Source organism: Mastigoproctus giganteus, chromosome 8 (assembly GCF_048544385.1).
Source record: "Mastigoproctus giganteus isolate SK-2022 chromosome 8, ASM4854438v1, whole genome shotgun sequence".
Lineage (NCBI taxonomy): Eukaryota > Metazoa > Arthropoda > Arachnida > Uropygi > Thelyphonidae > Mastigoproctus > Mastigoproctus giganteus.
Window position 1 is genome coordinate 228,978,954 of NC_143582.1, and position 21,026 is coordinate 228,999,979.

The 21,026-nt window shown below is 41.0% G+C and overlaps 1 protein-coding gene across 1 annotated transcript in view; it reads left to right on the plus strand.

Annotated features, from left to right (window-relative positions):
- The window catches only part of LOC150082399 (serine/threonine-protein kinase meng-po-like), a 90,334-nt gene that overhangs the window by 16,052 nt on the left and 53,256 nt on the right, over positions 1–21,026 (plus strand). The gene's annotated exons all lie outside the window — the stretch shown is intronic.

The window sequence follows — 21,026 nt, forward strand, 5'->3', positions numbered from 1 at the left end:
ACAATATGAGATACAATTAAAATGATGCCAATTATCGACTTGGACATTTCACTTCGAACAAAACATGGTGCAAAGGCACTGACCCGTTCAATAGGAATGATATTTATAAGAAATTGATTAGTGTTCCACAGGGATTAGAGGCTGTCACAGAGGCTAAAAGTTTCAGCACACGTTATTGGTTTTCCTGAAATAAAAGTTATTTGTAGATGTGCAGCTGTCCGGATATTAATGGTAGGGCAGTGTATAATATGCTATTTTTAACTATTTCCATAAAACTGGAATTAAGTGTTGCTCACGCGGATGTGATTTCCCATTCAGAACGAGGTTTAGCTTTTTTTAACGAATGATGGCCTCTAGATTATATTGTTGGGTACCTTCTCGCTAACTCGATCATTTTCTGTTAAACATCTTAGAATTTAGCATTCTTCTAGTTTACTTTATTCTGTAACTTTGTTCCTCTAAAGACCAGTTAGTACAATCGCCATCCTCCCAGCACCGGGTAGAAAAGATCCGAGTTCGAATCCTGTCAATGACGCGAGATTCACACATATTATATGCAGGGAGATATGGCCTACTCGCTGATGCGTCTCAAAACCCTACTGCACTGCTCGTCAAAATTAACAGAACACATAGTAAAGGGGATGTAACTCGTACAGCATGCAATGAAGCAGGAGAAAATTGGTGTTGTGGTGTTCATAAGATTGGTGTTCTTATACAACCCCTCTAAGGGGTTGTATAAGAATTTCCAAAAAGGTCACATTACAGAAGTCGTCACAAGATGCTCGAAAATATGATCACATGACATCAGTACAGCATATGAACCACTCCAACGTCTAAACAATACTGTCAGTGATGTACCGTGGTCGGTATAGTAATATTTATTTATTTATTTATTAAATCTGTTTGTTGCTCTGCTTAAGAGCAACCCCCTGGACAGCGGTAAGCTAGGGGGTGATATATACATTCAGAGGTTAAGGCAGGGACATGTGTCCGGGCGGTTACATGGACCACATGTATGCTTAACTTGAAATGGTACAGGGTTTACAGTGTTTATTATTTTACATATTTAAAGTTGTGGAATACAGAAGTGTCCCAAATTAAAGGATATTAATTTATCAAAAGTGCTGTAATTATAAACATGGGAAATGCATGTTCGTGAGGCAACAAGAGGGAGCAATACTCTTGATCTGATTATCAGTAGTGATTCTTCATGCATTAAGAACCTGCAGATAAATGAACCACTAGGTGGCAGTGATCACAGTGTGTTGAAGTGGGATTTACTCAAGGAGGTAACTACCATCAGAGGTAAAGGGAAGGGTTTTTGTTTTCGTAAAGGCGACTACGATGGTCTGAGACAGTATTTAAATTCTATACAGTGGGACCAACTGATGATGTTACCAACAGCAAACTCAAAATGGGAAGCATTCAAGGAACTAATCTTGGAGGCTACCAGGCTTTACATACCAACTAAGAAATATTGTTCGAGGTTTAGGCCTAAATGGTTGTCAGATGAACTAATGAGACATGTGGCAGAGAAGAAAAATGCATGGGATACTTACAAATTAATGGGTGACATGGAAGCCTATGATAGATATAAGTTGGTCTGTAACCAAGTCACAAAGGAGATTAGGCAGGCAAAGGCAGACTATGAAAAATCCTTGGCAAAGGATGCAAAGAAAAACAGAAAAGAGTTTTTTACATACTTGAACTCGAAAAGGAAAGGGATGAATCAGATTGGTCCACTGGATATTGATGGTTCAACAGTTGAGGATCCTGCTCAGGTGGCTAACAATCTAAACGAGTATTTTGCATCTACATTCACGCATGAGGAGTTATTCAGGAAGGAGAATGATGTAGGTAAAGTAAACATTGGCAGTGAGCTGGATGATTTTGTAATAACTGAGAGGAAAGTGGAGGAGAGATTGTTGAGGATAAACATAAAAAAGGCACCTGGGGTGGATGGGATCTATCCAGTTATATTAAAGGAGGCAGCAAAGGAAGTATGCAAACCCCTAGCCATAATTATGAGAGCCTCTTTGGACTCAGGGGAGGTGCCCATAGACTGGAGATGTGCAAATGTAACCCCAATTCACAAAGGAGGATCAAAGGCTGACACAAGTAATTATAGACCTGTTAGTTTAACTTCTGTTCCAGGTAAATTAATGGAGGCACTGGTTAAAGAAGCACTGCAGGATCATCTAGACAAGAATTCAGTTATAGCTCAGACGCAGCATGGTTTTGTTAAGGGCAGGTCTTGCCTGACCAATTTGATTGGATACTATGATGTAGTCACAAAAGAACTGGATGCAGGGAATAACTTTGATATTATATATTTGGATCTTAGAAAGGCTTTTGATACTGTTGCACATGGAAGACTGCTGCACAAATTGGAGCAGTGTGGCATTGGAGGCAAATTGCTGCTATGGATAAGGGGATGGTTGAGTGGCAGAAGACAGAGAGTGGTAATCAATGGACACTGCTCAACGTGGACTAATGTTATTAGTGGAGTTCCTCAAGGTTCAGTGTTGGGTCCGTTGTTGTTTTCGGTGTTTATGAATGATATTGATGATGGGATATCAAGTTTAATGTCCAAGTTTGCAGATGATACAAAGGTTGGCAGGGTCGTTAAGGACAATACTGACGCTATGCTGCTGCAACAGGATCTGGAAAGGTTGAACAGATGGGCTGAGAGGTGGCAAATGAGGTTTAACATCGACAAATGTAAAGTGCTGCATATGGGAAACAGTAACCCCAGAGCAACGTATCAACTCTGCGGTACTACACTGACAGTGGTGGAGAATGAAAAGGACCTGGGGGTAATTGTGCAGGCAGATATGAAGTTCTCTGAGCAGTGCAGACGAGCTGCAAGAGTAGCGCATGGTGTCTTGTCAATGATATACAGGAATTTTTCTAGCAGGGATAAGGAGGTGATTATTCCCTTGTATAAGGCAATGGTAAGGCCACATCTTGAGTACTGTATACAGGTCTGGAGGCCTCATTTCAAGAAGGATGTAGAGCTGCTGGAACGGGTACAGAGAAGGGCAACAAGATTAGTAAATGGAACAAAGGGTTGCTCTTACGAAGAAAGGCTTAAGTTTTGCAAATTACAGAGTCTGGAGACTAGGCACCGGCGAGGTGATCTGATAGAGGTGTATAAGGCTTTGAATGGTTTGAGCATGCTCAATGCCAATGGGATTCTTCATCTTTCTCAGAATAATCACCTCAGAGGGCATAAATTCAAATTGAGGAAGGACGGATGTCGGATAGATGTGCGGAAATTTGCCTTTGGCCAGCGGGTGGTTGGTTGGTGGAACCGACTTCCATCACTTGTTGTTGAAGTTGATAGCCTAAACAAATTTAAAGCTCAACTGGACAGGTATTTCGAACGAACGGAGGGGTGAAATGGGAGTGGTGTGTTTTTTTTTTTTTTTTTTTTTTTTTTTTGGCTGATGCTGAATAAGCTTGCTTTCTTGCATCATATGCCTCTGCTAATGCTAATGCTAATGCTAAAATCTGTACAAAATATTTGTATAAATGATTGAAGCAGTCCATCACCGGTCGTTGCCCGTGGTATCTCTTCAATTTTCACTGCCTTATGCTCACAGTCAGTCGTCTTTGGAGTAAAAGATGCCAAGAGAGGGGAACAGTGACGTCTCCACTTTCTTTTATTTTAAATTCATCGTGTCATGGGAAGCATTGTCGTGTCAATTTTCCTTCTGGTGGTCTGCCATAAGTGTAAGTTTGTGTATGTGTCCGTTAGCTTCTGGCGTCTGTACATATGCTGCTCGCAGAATTTGTCCAGCGATGGCTAGATTGTTGATCAAATTTACCGTGTTTCCTGGGAACATGCGTCTCAAGCCTTTCAAGTTGTTGAAATAAATTAATTCTGAGTGGGAGCCTTGGGTCCATTTGATTTCTTCCGGCGATTCGGGGTGTTTTTATCAGATCAGTGATGTCGGGGGCGTCGAGTCGTCCTGTGATTAGTCTGTCAAATGTAAGAAGGTTTGCTGCCACAATCTGTTGTTTCCATGGGGTGACTTCCAGATTTATGTAGAGTTGGGCCTTAGAAATGGTGTATTGGTTGCCAGTCCATCAGTTGAGCCATTTCAGAAGCCAGTATTCCAAGCTGAGGAACTTGTTGAAGTGTGTTGTGGAGGCAGAGGACCAAACTGTAGCTGCATAGAGAAGTATGGGAGAGAGACAGCGGACAACATATTTCTTTACCAGTTCGGCGTCATGAATTCCAGTTAGTTCCTGGCGGATCGCCCACATAGCGGAGTACATTTTGGTTTTTGTGTTCAGGAGATGAACCTGGAATGTCAGCCCCTCATCCCAAACTAATCCGAGATCCTTGTGTGTTTTAACTTTCTGAATGGGTGATCCATTGATGGTAAGATTGATATCATTGCGTGACTTTTTCCAAGTGAAAGACATTTGAGCTGTCTTTGCTTGTTTAATTTGTAATCCGATGGAAGCCAGATATTAGTGAAGATTATGAATAGTTTTACTTGCCTGCAAGGTAGTGCTAAGAGCCTGAGTTTGGTCGGAAGATGTGATGTAAAGTTTCAGGTCATCAGCATATGATTGGAAGTCAGTTTGGGATGCCAAGAAGGGCTCCTGCGCTGCGGCAAATAGGGTTGATGAATGGATCCCTCCTTGTGGGACACCCCTATTAGTAATGCAAGTTATCCTAAAGTTGCGATGCGAGATGATGAGATGTCTACGCTCCAGGATTGATTTAATGATGCTGAGAATTCTTCCTGTGATTTTGAAGTAATGCTGGAGAATGGTGATTAGAGCTGTTATGTCTATTTTGTCAGAGGCAGCTTTTATGTCAAAGAAAATAACATCAAGCTGTGTCCTGTTGTTGAGGGATCTCTCCTTAATCACGGTGTAGAGGCCTGTGATTGAAACAGTGGTCTGCAATGGTGGGCAGGATTGCTTTCTCAAATATCTTGAGGAATCCACAGCTGATGGCAATAGGCCTGAGATCTTGAGGGCGCTTGGGGTCTCTGCATTTAGGGGCTGGACGAACAAAGTATGTGTTCCAGATCTTTGGAATCTCTCTACTTTCTAGGATTTTATTGAAAATGTGGATTAGGAGGTCTATAATATATGAACTACAGATTTTGATTAGAAACAGAGGAAACCGGTCGGGACCCACTACAGCTTTCAGTGGAAGTTTTTTGACGATCTCCATCAGATGGCTTCGGGTTATGGTTAGGAGTGATATTGGAGGTTTGCAGGGAGTGCCAAAAAATGTAACTGGGGTTGTGCATGTGTCTGGTCGGTCTGTTGAAAAGTGAGCTCAGTCTTTAAATATTTCTTCCTTCATAGTGATTTGCTTGTGACTCTGTTTCTGGAGTCTTATAGATCTTTTCAGCTTATCCAGGGCAAGTTGACAAGTCGTTTTTGTCTTAAGAAGAGAACCCTTGCCTTTTTATAGGCGCTGAAGTCTTCAGCATCAGCTGATTTTCTCCATCTTCGGCAGGCCTTCTGCTTCTGGAGGAAAGTTTGCTTGATTGTTCGATTAAACCATACAGAGGTTCTGGAGGTGATGCGTATTTCTTTTTCAGCTCCCTCTTTGGCTATTCCATAAAGCACTTCGGCTAGGTGGCTTATGGCTACGTCAGGAGGGACAGTAAACAGGTGTGTCCAGTTGAATTCTCTGAGACGTCTGAGGATGATTTCTGGTTTCAGAAATTTTGTAGAAAAGGTTAGTTCTCTCTCAGGTTGGTTTTCTTTCCTGGGCAAGTGATGATTGGTAGTAATAGAATTCGCCATATAGCGCTAGAAAGCCACAGACTTTTGCTGCACTGACAAAAAAAAAGTATAAAAGAAAATACCAATTATATGTATCTCTCCTCACACAATGAACTGCCCAATTCACCCTTTAATTTATTCAAACTGTCAGCTTCAACTACTCGTGAGGGCAACTTGTTCCAGCTATCAACGACCCGCTGGCTAAAAGAAAACTTCCTAAAAGCTAATGTAAACGTTAACTCCTGTAATTTGAATTTATGACCAGTAGTTCTGGAATTCTTTATAACAATGAGAATTCCACCTTCATTCATTTTACTAATCCCTCTTAGAGCCTTATAAACTTCAATCAGGTCACCTCTGAGGTGCCTGGTTACCAAGCTCTGTAGCCTACACAATTGTAGCCTTTCCTCACATGGTCGTCCTGCTGATCTCATTGGTCGAGTTGCCTGTATTTGGACCCTTTCGAAAAGCTCAAAGGCTTTTTTCAGATGAGGTCTCAATACTTGAACCCAGTATTCCCAATGTGGTCTTTCGATTGCTTCATTCAGTGAGATTATCACCTCCATATCACTACAGGATAACGTTCGATAAATCAACGATAGGACACCATGTGCTTTCCACGTTCCTTGTTTACACTGTTGAGAAAACTTCATATCTATCTGTATTGCAATCCCCAGATCCCTTTCCTCCTCCACTGTTTTTAATTCAACTTCACCAAGAAGTTCTGATTATATAAGGGTGTCTATAAGATTTTGTTGCAACCAATCCCATTCTTCCACCAGCCCAGTCTTTAGCTCACCAAGTGATCGAGGAGCTGGCTGTCGGCATGCAATGCGACACCTAAATGCACTCTATACATTTTCCATCGGATTTAAGCTTGCTGATCGCGCTGACCACGGCAATATCTTGAAACTGAATATCTTCAGTTTCAAGATATTTCTCCACTACTTGAGTTCTATGTGCGGTGTAGTTGTCTTACGTGAAAATAAAATCTGTACCAAACCCTTAAAAAGGTTTTTTTTTACTCTTAAAAAGGGGCACATAGGGTTCGAGGATTCGTTTTCGGTATCCTTATCAAAAACATGAAGAGGAGTGCGGCTGTTGATCATTATTCCACCCCACACAAGAACGTTGTCTCCACCGTAAGTATCCCTTTCTCTGATGTTGGAGGAATGGTACCGCATTCCTCGTTGTCTCCAGATGAAATAACGTCTAGAATCTGTTTTTAGACTAAAACAGGAGTCATCAGAGAACAGAACTGTACCCCATTTGTCAGGGTTCCAAGACACATGTTCATGGCACCAGTGTCGACGAGCTCTGCGGTGATTTTGGATTAATGGAATACAAACCTTTGGCTTCCTTGCGTGAAATCTCCTTGAACAGAGCCTTCTTAACACAGTCCGGTTGGAAACGTTTTCATCTGTAGCCACAGCAACCTCAAGAGACAGTCGATGAGAGGACATCGTAGTTTCGTCTTGCTCTTAGAGCCATATAGCGGTTTGTTCTGGTTGACGAGCCCTCAAGCGACCTTGGCAACTCTTCTTGTAATGGTTCCTGTTTCCTGAAACTGTTTCCATAGTGCCGAGACGACACTGCTTGACAGATGAAGCCAATGTTCTACATCCGCTTGTGACTGCCTGGCTTCAAGTCATCGAACGACCGCTATCTCAAAGAATCATCTAAACGACGATAAGGTCTACGCGAGTAGCACAGTGGTATTGTCACTGTCTTCCCCGCTCCGGGTGGAAAAGGCCTGGGTTCGAATCCCTTCAATGACGTGAGGAACTTTAATGGGCTTTTTTCGTTCCGTGGCTGAGTTAGTTAGTCTCAGGCATAGCTAGCAAGGTTCTTTTTCCAGAACCCGGGGGTTTCGTCCAGCAAAGCAGGAAAATAGAAGAGAACCCACGCAATTTACAGACATAATACACATGAGTAGATGAAATAACTTTTCCGGCTGACTCTAATAAATAGTTTTGTTTTAAACGAGGATGCTTGACATCCTGAGTACTGGAGATGTGGCTATCCCACTGAGCAAGGCAAAAAAGGGGAATGGTGTAATGTGGTCGCAACCCTTTTTTATAGGAATGAATGAAAGGAACACCAAGACACAGAATTCTACTCCTCAACTGAGCGAAAGAACATCGGCACTGGACCTTGGATCATTGGAAACTGGTCTCCTGGTCCGATTAGTCCCGTTTCCAGTTATTTGGAGAGGAGGGTGCGTATCTGACGGAAACCGCACGAAGATATGCACCCGCCGTGTCAATAAAGAACTGTTCAGGCAGGTGGACGGTCGGTAATGGTCTGGGGCATGTTCAACTGGCACACGTTGGGATTTCTGGTACGTCTAGACGCATCTCTGAACGGTCCGGGTTACGTGTCCATCCTTGCAGACCATCTGCATCCCTTCATGGTCGTCGTGCACCCACATGCCATTGGACTCTTTCAACTGTACAATGCGCCTCTCCACACAACCGTGGTGACCAGAACATGGTTCGAAGAGCATGCCACCATGGAATGTCCTGCCCGTTCAACGAACCTGAACCCTGTGGAGCATCTTTGGAATGCTGTGGAAAGGTCCGATCGAGCTTTGAATCCTCCACTCAGGAATGCGACGGAATTATAGCCAGCGGTGCAGCAAGAATGGATGATGGAAATACCCCTGGAACGCTTCGTGAACTAGTGGAATCAATGCCCCGCCGTGTGACTGCCCTTATCCAGGCGAAAGGTGGACCTACCCATTACTAGGTAGGTATCCCATGATTTCTGCCCACCCAGTGTAAGCTGAGTTCACTTCCGTTTATTAATTTAATTTAATTTAAATTAAAGGTATTTGGCATGTGTTTTCACTAACATAAAGTATATACTGACCTCTTCTCTTTGCCTTTTTAGTAGATGAAGGGGGCACATTGATATGGGTACGTGGACATTTCCACCACTTCAGTATCATGCCATGGGATTGCACCTTCACGTGATAATCCGTTCTCTTCTCGATCTGTTAATAATATCATAATAGCAGAGGATATAGTTTGACGAATTACGTTTTAGTTTATACAACTCGGTTCAATGCATTATGCTCATCTTGCGATAAATACTAGAACCAAGTATATCATTACGTGTGATTACAGATGATTACATAAGAACCAAAAACAATGGTAAGGATGTTTTTTGTTGTAGGCTCTTAGAAGCAACAGCCACCAAAGCCATATTGCTATGTATATATTGTCTGTAATTTGCGTGTGCTCTGAGGTTGATTTTCTATTTTCTGGATGAAAAACCCGAGTTTTCGGGAGAAAAAAACCATGTTACCCTCGCCTGAGACCGACAACTCAACCACGTTGTGAAAAAGGCCCATAAAATTCCTCACGTCATCAACGGGACTCGAACGAACTCAGATCTTTTTCACCCCGTGTGGGGAGGACGGCAATTCTACTAAGTGTGCTACCCACGAGCGCAATGGTAAGGAACCTTTCGTCACATCATATTGTAGTTCTATTCTACAATTGCAACACTGGTCTATTTAGTTTGATCTTCAGACAATAGTCCTGATATTGACAGAAGGGACGTAACTATCAAACAGTAACGATGTTAAGCGAAACCAAGTTTGGTAGGTTGGTGATATAAATAACAAGGAAATCTGAGGCCTGAAGATAGTTCTTGAACGACGTAACTGTGAAACAACCTTAAGCGAAGTCCCTTATGTATACTAAAGTACTATTTGAAGTGAGCTAGAATTCACTACCTAGAATTTTGTCATAAAATTCGTAACATTTTGTATTTGGCAATTTTTATTCATCTGTAGCAAACGAGCTTTAATTCAATAGTATGCTTGGAATTTCGAATATATGAATACGTGAATAATTTTAAAGTTTAGAGGTGACAACTTGAACTATTTATTGATCTATAAACATCCGACTTCACCTCCACATTCTACACGATTTCAACCAAATTCTAAAATGTAATTTTGAATCTAAAGTTGTAATCTAAAATTTCGACTTCGTAATTCTTAATAGGAGACACATCATTGACATCCAATTACTCCCCATTACACTTACTTCAACCCTTTCTAAAGTAATGAAGAATCTACTAATTTCCTGCACTTTAACTGTCCAGTGTGATTTCCTATGACGGATTCCATATTTATGATTAATGATCATCAATATGAATTCCGTCAGTTCAATCTACAGGAGGATCTTCTGATTGGGTTGCTTGTCTGGGGAGAAATTCCATGAAAATATTTGGGTAAACTCAAGCAGCTGCTCTGGAAATCTCCCAAGCATTTGAAAATAATGATGAAGGATATTTTCTCTCGATCATCTTAATACGGCATGACAACTTTTCACCTGTTCCATAATGAACTTGTTCCACAGATTCTATAACGCGTGTCAATGATCTTTAGAAATTCCATCCCATGTATAATTCAGGAACGATGTCAACAAGTACATTTGTATCTTCTTGCCTCCCAGTCCACAACTCAATCACAGGCGCGACATTTGGTAGACTTGAACAGCCTTTCGTGTCTCGGGGACCCCCAAAAGAACATGACACGTAGTGAAAAATGAATCAAAAAATAATTATTTAATTAAAAAAATATTAATAAATTGTTTGTTTCGGAAGCCATGTTTGAGTACCAATCAAAAACTGTATTCTCAAGTCTTTTGAAACTGGAATTCTACGAATTGGCAACAGTGTTAATTAGATGACCTTTAACAGCCACCGCATTAAGTGCATTTTGGGAAGATGCCAGTTTTCGTTTTGAATGTTTTGCAATAAATGAGAACTGGCAGTTCAAACTGACACTCAGGAATAAATGAAGAAATATCTACGTGCGCGTGCTTACAGTTTTAGATGAATTTTCAAAAAAGTGTTTCCTTTCCAAGCAATGTGTCAGAAGCAGGCCTTTTCAACTAAAATTCTCTGCTGTTTGCTCATTATGTAGTCGGTATGCCATGCTGGTAAACTAAACTCAATCTTTGCAAAATTAAGGAGCAAATTTTCTGCCCCAAAACCGTGTCTTAATTTAGACATTTTTGAGAGAGAGGACACTTATACAAGTATATAAACCTCGCTAGGATTCTATTTGAGGGAACGTAATCCTGTTTCTTTATTTCGTTTAACTATTTTTGATGGTTTTATTTTAAGTTTTAGGAAGTAAAGTAATTTAATAATTATTATTTATTATTATACTGATTAAACATTTTTAGTAATATTTTGAATTTAAAAAATCTGTTACAAAACAACATTCTTCGTCCGCATGTTATAAATCGATTTCCAATGGACAGATTTTCGTGAAATTTTTTATTTAACTCTTTTAGAAAGATTTGTGGATCCATCTCATATTTAATTCAAATCGCCCAAACAGAAATCCTGCATTTATTATATTTTTCATACACATCACATGGAGATCCATACACCGTATATTGTAGTAGAAGCACTGAATATTATCATTAATCTATATTAAAAAAAACAAAAAAAAAAAAACTTTTTCTCCTTTATGGGGTTTTCCAGGCCTCCGTGAGGGGTACTCGTACTAAGTGCATGGAGTGGTTGATTGTGTCCGGTTACTATTATTATTGTTATTATTAATGTTGGTCGAGAAACTATCCAAAGGTATTCAGGATCGCGGCTTTCAGGAATTCCATGTTGGTGTTCTCCGGGAGGCCTATTGCTGCAGTTCTTATGGAGGCTCTTTGGCACCATGCCGGTGGTTGACACGGTGATCGGGATGGGCAATACTTGTTGCATATGCCACATAAGAAATCTTTATTGCAATAATAATGATAATAATGATACAATTCGATAGATTGCAATGTTGCCCTTCACGGCCACCAGGCCAGAGGTTAACAGTAATAATACAATATAAATAGCGAACATTGATATATAAAACATAGGAAATGCATATGCGGAAGTACAATTCCAAACTCCAAATATCATACAGTCATTTACAATACAATATATACAGAAGATATGGGCGGAAACGGATAATTTCATATACATATAGTAGTATAAACAGGCAACGTTCTTTGCACTGAACAGAAGTAGTTAGTCCATCATTACTAACTGTCATACTGAAGAGTTAGTATACCGTCTTCACATCAGGTGGTGTTGATGGCTTGCAGCATTAAGACGAGCTTCGAGGAGAAGGATCAGGGACAGGGAAGTACAATTCAAGGGTGCGACGTCTGTATTCCCTGTCAGAAGCGAACTTGTTAAGGTCAGCATCCAAGGACTGGGCACACGAAAGTAGCTGAAAAGGCAGAAACCTATCTGATAGGTGGAGACGGCTGTGATGTGGGCATAGAGTTGGAGTCGCTCTGAGGGAAGACTGAGGGATTCTCCATGAGCACAGGTCCCAGAATGATGGTGCCGAAATCTCGCCAACCATCATTTTGATAGTCGTGGTAAGACGTTTCACCCTAATCAGCGTGGGGAGCCTGTGAATTTGAATTAAGCTGGCCATTTCAGTTGTCCTGAGCTGAGGAGGCAGTTTGTGTTTGTTTATGGCCCATTTTAAGAGCCAATACTCAGCAGAAAAAAGTGGCCTGATTGTGCTAGTTGCAGCTGATGCCCATATCTCTGCAGCGTATAAAAGCGGAGCGTATACAGTGGTTTTTATATATTTTCTAGTAGTTGTGACTTCATTTATATAATGTAGATGCTGTTTGGCAATCCATCGGAGTCGAGCTGCCAGGGTGAGGAGCTTGTCTATGTGGTAACTGAAGCAGAGCTTAGGATCAAACACAACCCCGAGATCAGTATGCTTATTGACGATGGGAATTGGAGAATTACACAGAATGGGCTGAATATAAGAAGGTGTTTTCTTTAAAGAGAATATCATAAATTCAGATTTCTCTGGGTTTATTTTTAATCCGAACTGGTTGAGGTAGTTTTCAATTTCCGTCAGTGTATTATTAATTGATCCTGTTATCATGAGAAGATCATCGTATGGAGAAATCGGTGTGAGGAGCTTTATATCATCTGCATAACATAAGATATCATACCTGGACTCAACAAGTGGAGAGATAAGTGCTGTGAACAAGAGCCCAGATAAGACACCACCCTGTGGCACGCCTGAAGAGATACTTCGCTCATATATGTGCCCATGGACAATAAGCTGGATTATTCTGTTTCGAAGGAGTGACGTGAGGAACTGTAGAGTGTCTCCCTTGATCTGGTAGTGGTCTGAAAGTAGCTTCAGCATTGCAGGAACGTTTATAGAGTCGAAAGCTGCTTCAAGGTCTACATAGGTGACTGCAAGCTCTGCTTGGGATTCAAATGCAGAGAGGATAGAGCTGGTGGTGGCTAAGAGGTTAGTCACAGTGGATCTATGAGGAAGGGAGTAATGGATTTGAGGAGGCTGATGTGGAAGAAGTTGTTTAGTTAGAACGGGAAGAAGTACCTTCTCAAGGAGCTTTAGAAGACTTGAGGCGTTGGAGATTGGCCGGTAATGCTTAAGAAGTGAAGGAGATCGAGTTTTGGGGACAGGCTTCACAAGGTAGATGTTCCACTGCTGGGGAAAGAAGTGGGTTGACAAAACAGCATTAAAAATAGTTAGAAGAGGATCCAAAATATATGGGCTGAGACATTTAATAATGAATTGGGGGATTCCGTCAGCACCTGCCGTCGCAGAAGCTGATGTAGAATTAATGGCGGCAATAAGCTGTTTCCTGGAGATTGATACTGCCGACAGAGTGTCAGGCGGGATTCTGGTTGTTGGAGTATGAAGATCAGGACATTGTTCTGTGTTCGAAGCAAATCTTGATATGAAGTCAAGCCACTGGTCAGGTTCAAGATTTAGGGGGAAATCAGAAGGCCGCTCAGAGTAGGGACATTTTCCGCTACGAAGGGTTCTATCCATATAATGCTTAATTGCTGTTGACTTCTGCTTATTAAATGTTGCGCGAGCTTTGGAGTAGGCTATCCTGTCTTGGATACTGTGCGACTGCTTCCACATTTTGTGCAGATGCTGCTTTAACTTGAAGCTCATGTTAAGATGGGGAGTCCACCATGCTCTGGACCGAGGCATGATGGAAATTCTCTTTGATGCTGCAAATGTCGCAATAGTCTTAAGCCAGCTAGTCAGCAAATTCACTGCAATTTCTAGGTCACAATTTTCTAAGACTGTCCATGGGATGACGGAGGCAGCCTCAACACATTTAGAAATACTCAAAAACCTGGGACTTACTATTACTTTGGTATTAGTCGAATGCACAATATTGAAGTTTGGAGCAGGTATGTGTAAAAGAACACCAATTGGCTTGTGGTCCGAATTGAAATAAGTCTCTGGCAGGTAATCAGGTGTGCAGGGAAAAGAAGCAAGGATGAGATCTAATTGGTTGTTACCTCTTGTCGGGAGATCGTTGATCATTTGTAACCCTGTACAAGATAAGTTTGATAGGAGCATTTGCTGAAGGTTAGCTAGCTGAGGAGGAAGATTAAAATCTCCACATACGAAGTGCAAGGCTGAAGGATGAAGCTGGTTGATGATCCAGTTAGATATTTCATGGATGGCTTCGTAGGAAGGTGCTGGGGGTATGTATATAACAATTACATCTATGAGAACCCTATGGTAGCTAAGAGTAACAGCAAGTGCTTCGTATGCTGATGTTTGGCTTAGAGACTTGATGAATGAGTGAGGTTTGTGAGCTCTTAAAGAAAATTGCAACACCACCTCCTCTTTGCCCAACTCTGGAAGTGAAAGCAGATTTATATCCAGCTGGAACACAGGATATAAAATATTCCTGCTCTTTATCCAGCCAGGTCTCGGTGACACAGAGGATATCGATATCACTGGCTAGGAGAATTTGGTCAACGGTATCCAGCTTATTGCGAAGGCTTCTAACATTCTGGTACAAGACTCTGACTGCATAATTCCGGGGGATCTTTTTCAAGGCACATGCCTTGTTTTTATTGATGTCAGGCTTTCGAGTTCGTCGATTCGTGACCCATGTTGGGATGAGCATTCCCGAACTGTTTATTACTGGTGATCGCAGGCTGATGGAATCAGTTTGATGATGCCGATGTGGTTCACCACTAGTATAATTGCGGTTTATGCTGCGCACATTTTGAGACGATACCCGAAGCGTGAAGCATTCATACTTGTCTCCTTGAGGCCTTGATTGCTATATATGAGGGTGAATTAGTTGAGATTCTTGATGGGGTCTGTTTTCCTCAGAAAATGGTCTGATATAAATTCCTTGGGGCCAAGAGGCAGGATCTACAACCTTTTTGTAGACAGCTGGTGAGCACATTATAAGGAAGGAGGCATAGGACGTTTGCCGACTTTTAAGCCGTTTAACCTGAACTGAGAGGTTATGCTCCTTAATAAACATTCTCCTAATAGATTCAGGAGAGGTTCCAGGTCCAAATCTGGAGGCGAAGATCTTGGCTTTGGTGGGAACGACGGAGATATTATATTTCTCGGTCAGGGTCAGACGCGATTTGGAGGCTGTTACTTGGCGGGATAAAGAGGCCTGGTTAGTGATAACAGCATGATGGGGAGGGCGGTCAATATTGGCAGCTAGGCGGCATCCTGAGGAATATGGGGCGGGGTTGGCTGCTGGAATGAGGGAATTTTGTATATCTCCAGATGGGACATAGGTATAACTAGAAGGGCTGTTAGTAAGCACGCCAGCATATGAGGTAGGCAAAACATGATGGGCGTTAGTTAGATTATTGTTTTGTTCTTGAGCCTGTAGGGAGTCTTTATTTCCTGGTCGGTTCTCTCGCTGGGATACTTCTTCAATAGCATGAAGCTGTGGTTGCTCACCAGCCACTGAGTGTCTGAGTGTGTCTTTCTGATGAGTGCATGATCGGTCCGTGCTAACATGCTCAGTCGGAGTGTCTGCAGAACTCCCTAGTGATTGTCTTGATTGGATTTGGGTGTGGGAGCCAGGCTTTATAAGGCTAGGAGGCTTTACTGGATGAGTGGTTTTTGTCCTTTTGGGTATTATTGGTGCCTGAGATGTCAGCTTGCCATTTTGGCTAGCCAAAGAACAGAGGTCCGAGAGCATATGAGTGATGTGCTTATTTTGGTTTCTCAGTGAGTAAACCTCATCCTTGAGATCTTCAATTTGGGACCTTAATTGGTAAATTAGGTGGATCACGAAATCTGCACTGTCTGGCTGTAGGGAAGGCGTCGACATTGTAATTTCGGCATTAATTCTTGGAGAATTACCTTCGACTTGGAAAGTATCTGTTGTGACTAGTGACTGGCTTGAGGTGGAGAATACGTTAGCGTTCGAGGCACAATTTTGATCATTATTATGATCTGATGGAAAATTGGAGTAATTAGTGCTGCATATAACGTGATTGGCAGTGCCGTCATGTGACGTTGCGTTGCCCACTGCTTCAACGCCTGCGACGGTCATGAGTGAAGGTTCAGGCAAACCAGTATTTGACTGAGCGTGTTGATTTGGATCAGGGATTGTCTGGTCACTAGGGGCAGTTTCAGTCCGGGAGAGATGAAGTTCAGGTAATTCAGAGACATCTCCAAGGCATTTGTCACATGCGAACTTTTTCCGACGTTGTTTGAACAGATGTGTGATGTCTGTTTTAACCGAGTGGGCACAAAAGGTAAATTTGCATACATGACATCGGATGGTTGGTTCCTTCCCGTCGCGGCAGGCTAGGCAGACTGATTGTTGCAAGTTATTCTGTTTTTGTGACATGCCTGATTTCGGGTTTAAGATCACTTGGAAGCAGTAAACAAATGCTCACTTTTAGGAGTTAATCTTTAATTCCTCGTAGTTTTCTCCCTCTGACACTGTGAAGCTTGCAATATTCGCGTTCCACAGTGATGACTGTGAGAACACAAGAAAGCTTAAATGGTTGAGACAGGTGTACTTAACAAAAGATTGAGGAGAGGGAGTATTTCCCTAGGGATCTGGGTAATGCGATGCTTTGTGACTAGGTCAAGGTTGACGCATTGTCATCTTATGCCTTTAGGGTAACGGGGCGTTTGCCTGGTTCATGAAGGCTAAAGCGCTATGCATGCAATGTAATGGAGGAATTCAAAAGTGAGCAGGAATATTTAAAATTAGAAATACCTGTTCATTATATCACGAAGATGATACCATATCAGGCTTGAGCAGAGGAAGAGGAATTCACTGGTGGGCGAATCATTGTATAAAGTTAAGAATAACTATTTAAAACTAAATTTATATCAGGAGCATAAACGGACACCGTATGCCACAACTCGCGCACGGCCTTGATCTCCTGTCTTAGGTCCGTGTACTTCCTGATCTTTTCCTTTAAGGCTTTTTAGAGGTTGCTGGTGTTGGGTACCGCTATGTCGATAAGATTGGTAGCCTTTTCCTTTTTGTCTGTGAGGGTCCGGTCTGTTGTGCAAGATCCTCTTGTTCACTATTATGGTGCAGGGTTTGTACTTGTTACTTTCTTTGACCAACTGGTCTTTTCTCACAAAATACTGTCTCAGAAAAATGCCTCAGAGATTTGGGTGTCGACTCCACTCAAATATCTAAAACAGTATATCGGGCTGGAGTACCGGATACCAACATGGCAAACCGAATAGCTGGAAAAACCCTCCTCTCCCAACCATGTCCAAGATATGGACACTCACTCTTGTAAACAACCGCATGGATGCTTATAATTATTGTATTATCCTGGTATTGTATAATTATTGTATTATCCTGGCGACCTGATCGTGTATTTTTTTTTTTTAAATAAAAACCCCAAACACGAAAGGCTGTCAAAATCTATAAATGGGGAGGGAGGGGATGCCGGAAACTTTGCTCTGGTGACTAAACATGGTTTCACCACTTCAAGCCTCCGTCCAATAAGCAAAGTGGTGGTACAGCACCGGTTGATCAGAGTCATCTACCACCCAGTGTTAGTATTAGTACGTATCAGTATTATATTATATTATATTATTGTATTATTAGTTCTATTTTATATTATTAGTAGTAGTGGTACTAGGTAGTATTAGTACTACTAGTAACGTGCATGGGTTAAAGGAAAAGGGTGGTGTGGGGTTCAGAGATATGAAGTCTGTGCGTGTACTCCATCTGGGTGATCATCCTGCAGTAATGTGCTGGATTGTTTCTGGGGCCAGGTGCCATCGTCGACATGTGTCATTTATCACTCTGGGGTCCTTGGCTGTTTATTTCCTTAATGCCTGGTGTTGATTATTATTATTATTATTATTAGGCGGAGTCGAACTAGCGTTCAGGAGCCACGCTATATAAGATACACCACATGTCCACTTATTATTATTATTTTTTTATTCAATAAATAAATTAATTACATTTTTCCCGTCACAGCATTCATATGTTAGGAGGACAATAAAGAAGGTTTTAAACATAAGCATACATGTATTCAAAATATGGTCTTCACCTTATTAAACTTTACACTTTGCGCTACAACTCCCTCGGGGAGTTGTAGCGCAGTTGATAGCACAGTTGGTAGAATCGCCCTCCTCCCCACGTGGACCTGGTGGAAAGGACCTGAGTTCGAGTCCCGTCGACGACGTGAGGAATTTTTATGGGCCTTTTTCACAAAGTGGCTGAGTTAGTTGGTCTCAGGTGAGAGTAGCATGGTTTTTGCTTCTGGACACTCTGGTTTTTCGTACAGCAAAACAGAAAATCGACCACAGAAAACACGCAGTTTACAGGCAATATACATGGAGCAACATGGCCTTAGTCGCTGATGCTCCTAAAAAACACTACTGATAATAATAATTTGGAGTACAAGGTTCACGTAATACTTTATAATTGGATATTTATTTACTTATTCTTTTACCGTGTACTGTGTACAATAGTTCGTTAGGCAATGGCTGTTTCAGAATTGTAGCTTGGCATATGGTTCTTCAAAAACAATCTGCCTGTAACCTCTATAACCTCTATCTTCGCATATCATCTGAAGGGCAATGTCCTTATCGTTGACAAATCTAACTGTTAGTTGGGAACATATTACAGAAACAGAGAAGGACATATTAACACTCTCTGCTAGTGTATAATTCTTCTGTTATTCTTAGTTTGCTTGATGAGTCTATGGATGTCTGGAGCATCAAGTCTTCCCGTTATAATTTCATCAAGAATGGTGATGTTCCGGGTGGTAATTATAAGCATCCATGGGGGTTGTTTACTAGAGTGAGACTAAGGCTATCTCGGGCATGGTTGGGAGAAGAGGGTGCTTCCAGCTATTCGGTTTGCCATGTTGGTATCTGGTACTCCAGCCCGATATAGTTTCAGATATTTTAGTGGAGTCGACGCCCAAATCTCTGAGGCATTTTTCTGAGACAGTATTTTGTGACTATATTTTTTTTTATTGCGAAATCTAACCAGTTCTTGTAGAGCAATCCAAAGAACAGCAAGAGATTTATTGATTTATATTTGGCTTCTCTAAAATGATGTTGGAAGAAAAGATTTCTATCTCATACCAAGCCGTGGTCTCTGTGATAATCGCTAATAGTTAACAGTAGAAGTATCATCCTGCTGCTTTTAGTGTAGATTATATGTGCCTATTTGAATGGATTTATTTCCAGCCTAGTTAACTGTAAGTAGTTATTGATATCCGAGATTTGTTTTATTGCATTCTTGTGCTTCCTCAGGTTTGTTGCAAGTGATAAAATTTTAGAGTCATTTGTATACAAGAGTAAGTTACAGCAGCTGGTGAGAAGAGGTTCCAACGCTGTTGAAAAGGGCAGCAGACAACACTCCTCCTTGAGGAACTCCTCTATTGATTGTCCGCTGATTAAAAGAATGAATCGAAAATGTGGTGGATATCTTTTTGTTATCAGTTTAATAAATATAAAAATCATGAATTATATTTGCTTATTATATTAATAAGCAAATACTTATTATTCACAACAAAAACGTGAAATATGCACTGCATTTCAAATTTTATTAAAATTCAGGAGGAAATAAGCAAAGTATTAGATATTAATTAGAAAAAGTTAGTTATTTACTTTCTTCTTTTAATCACAGAAAAGGAAAATCCAATTAATTTAATACCAAAAAAGTACATAAATTAAATAAAATAACGAAGTGCCGTGTAAATTATCCAGAATGCTTTTACGATGAAACTTCTGAATATTTTGTTAAATTGAAAACACTTTTATTCAAATTCTTGTTGGGATGTTTTGTTACAAAACATTTAGAAAAGGAAGAGGAGGAATGTAAGGGGATCTTATTAAGGTTCATTGAATTTCAGGCGAGGATTTTCCTCTTTTGATATTTGGCAAGAAAGAAAATGTTGCACTGTAACGAAATGTTTTGAATTTTTTTCGTATTATTATGCACAATTCTGACCCTCCCAAACATCTTTTATTCATTTGTTTCTAATGATTCCTTTTCCAAATGTATTCAAAAGTTCTATTTGAATAATATCGTAGTGAAAAAAATTCCTTCACCGTGAGGTTGTATAAAATATTTTACAACGTCGCCGATTTCATCCGTTTCGAGCAAGGGCCGCATTTTTTATTTTCAGAAACTCGGGGGGGGGGGGTTAAGCAAACGAAGAAAACTGGTATCAGTATATTACAGACATAGTATACTGAAGTCTTGTAGCTCTAGATGTGTTAAAGAAACAATCGAAGCTGGCCTGCTTTCTTCTGGAAACAGACCAGGATTAGATGAGAATTTCGAACACAGATAGCCATCTCCCATCATCTGCAGTGAGCAGACAGAGAGAAAATTGGCTACCCATTTGCAAAAAAAAAAAAAAAAGAACGGTTAGAAATCCATAAGATGTGAGTTTGTTCAGAAGACCTTTATCACCAGTGGATTGACACTGACTGAATATGTATTGGCGATAATTGAAGAGACAGGAAGGTTTCTGACAGTTTAAGAGTTGAAGGTTGATGGATTTATCCATTACTTTGGAAGGAGCGTTGAGGTAACCACAATTGAGATAAGCGCCATTCTTAGGAGCTGGTGGAATGGGCAAATTTCCGTGCAGTAATAAAAACACCAGAGCAATGAGAGGATATAGTAAAGTGACACTAAACAGGGTTGAACTCTGTAGTAGAGGTCTTCAGAAATAAAGGAGAAATGACATCTAGACTTGGAGATTTCCTGAATGTTCGCGATTCCTTCTTTTAGAAAAGAAAGTTTGACATCGATTGGGATGTGTTCGATATTCGTGATGAACATCGAACACATTCCAAGCGAGATTTACCTTTAGCTGAGGACGCAACAAAAATATCAAGTTGTAATAGAGGTGGAGGTGTAGAAAGAGATATCGTGGCCAATATCTTTGGCCAGAGAGCAGAAGATTGGACTATCATTTGAACAAGAAACATT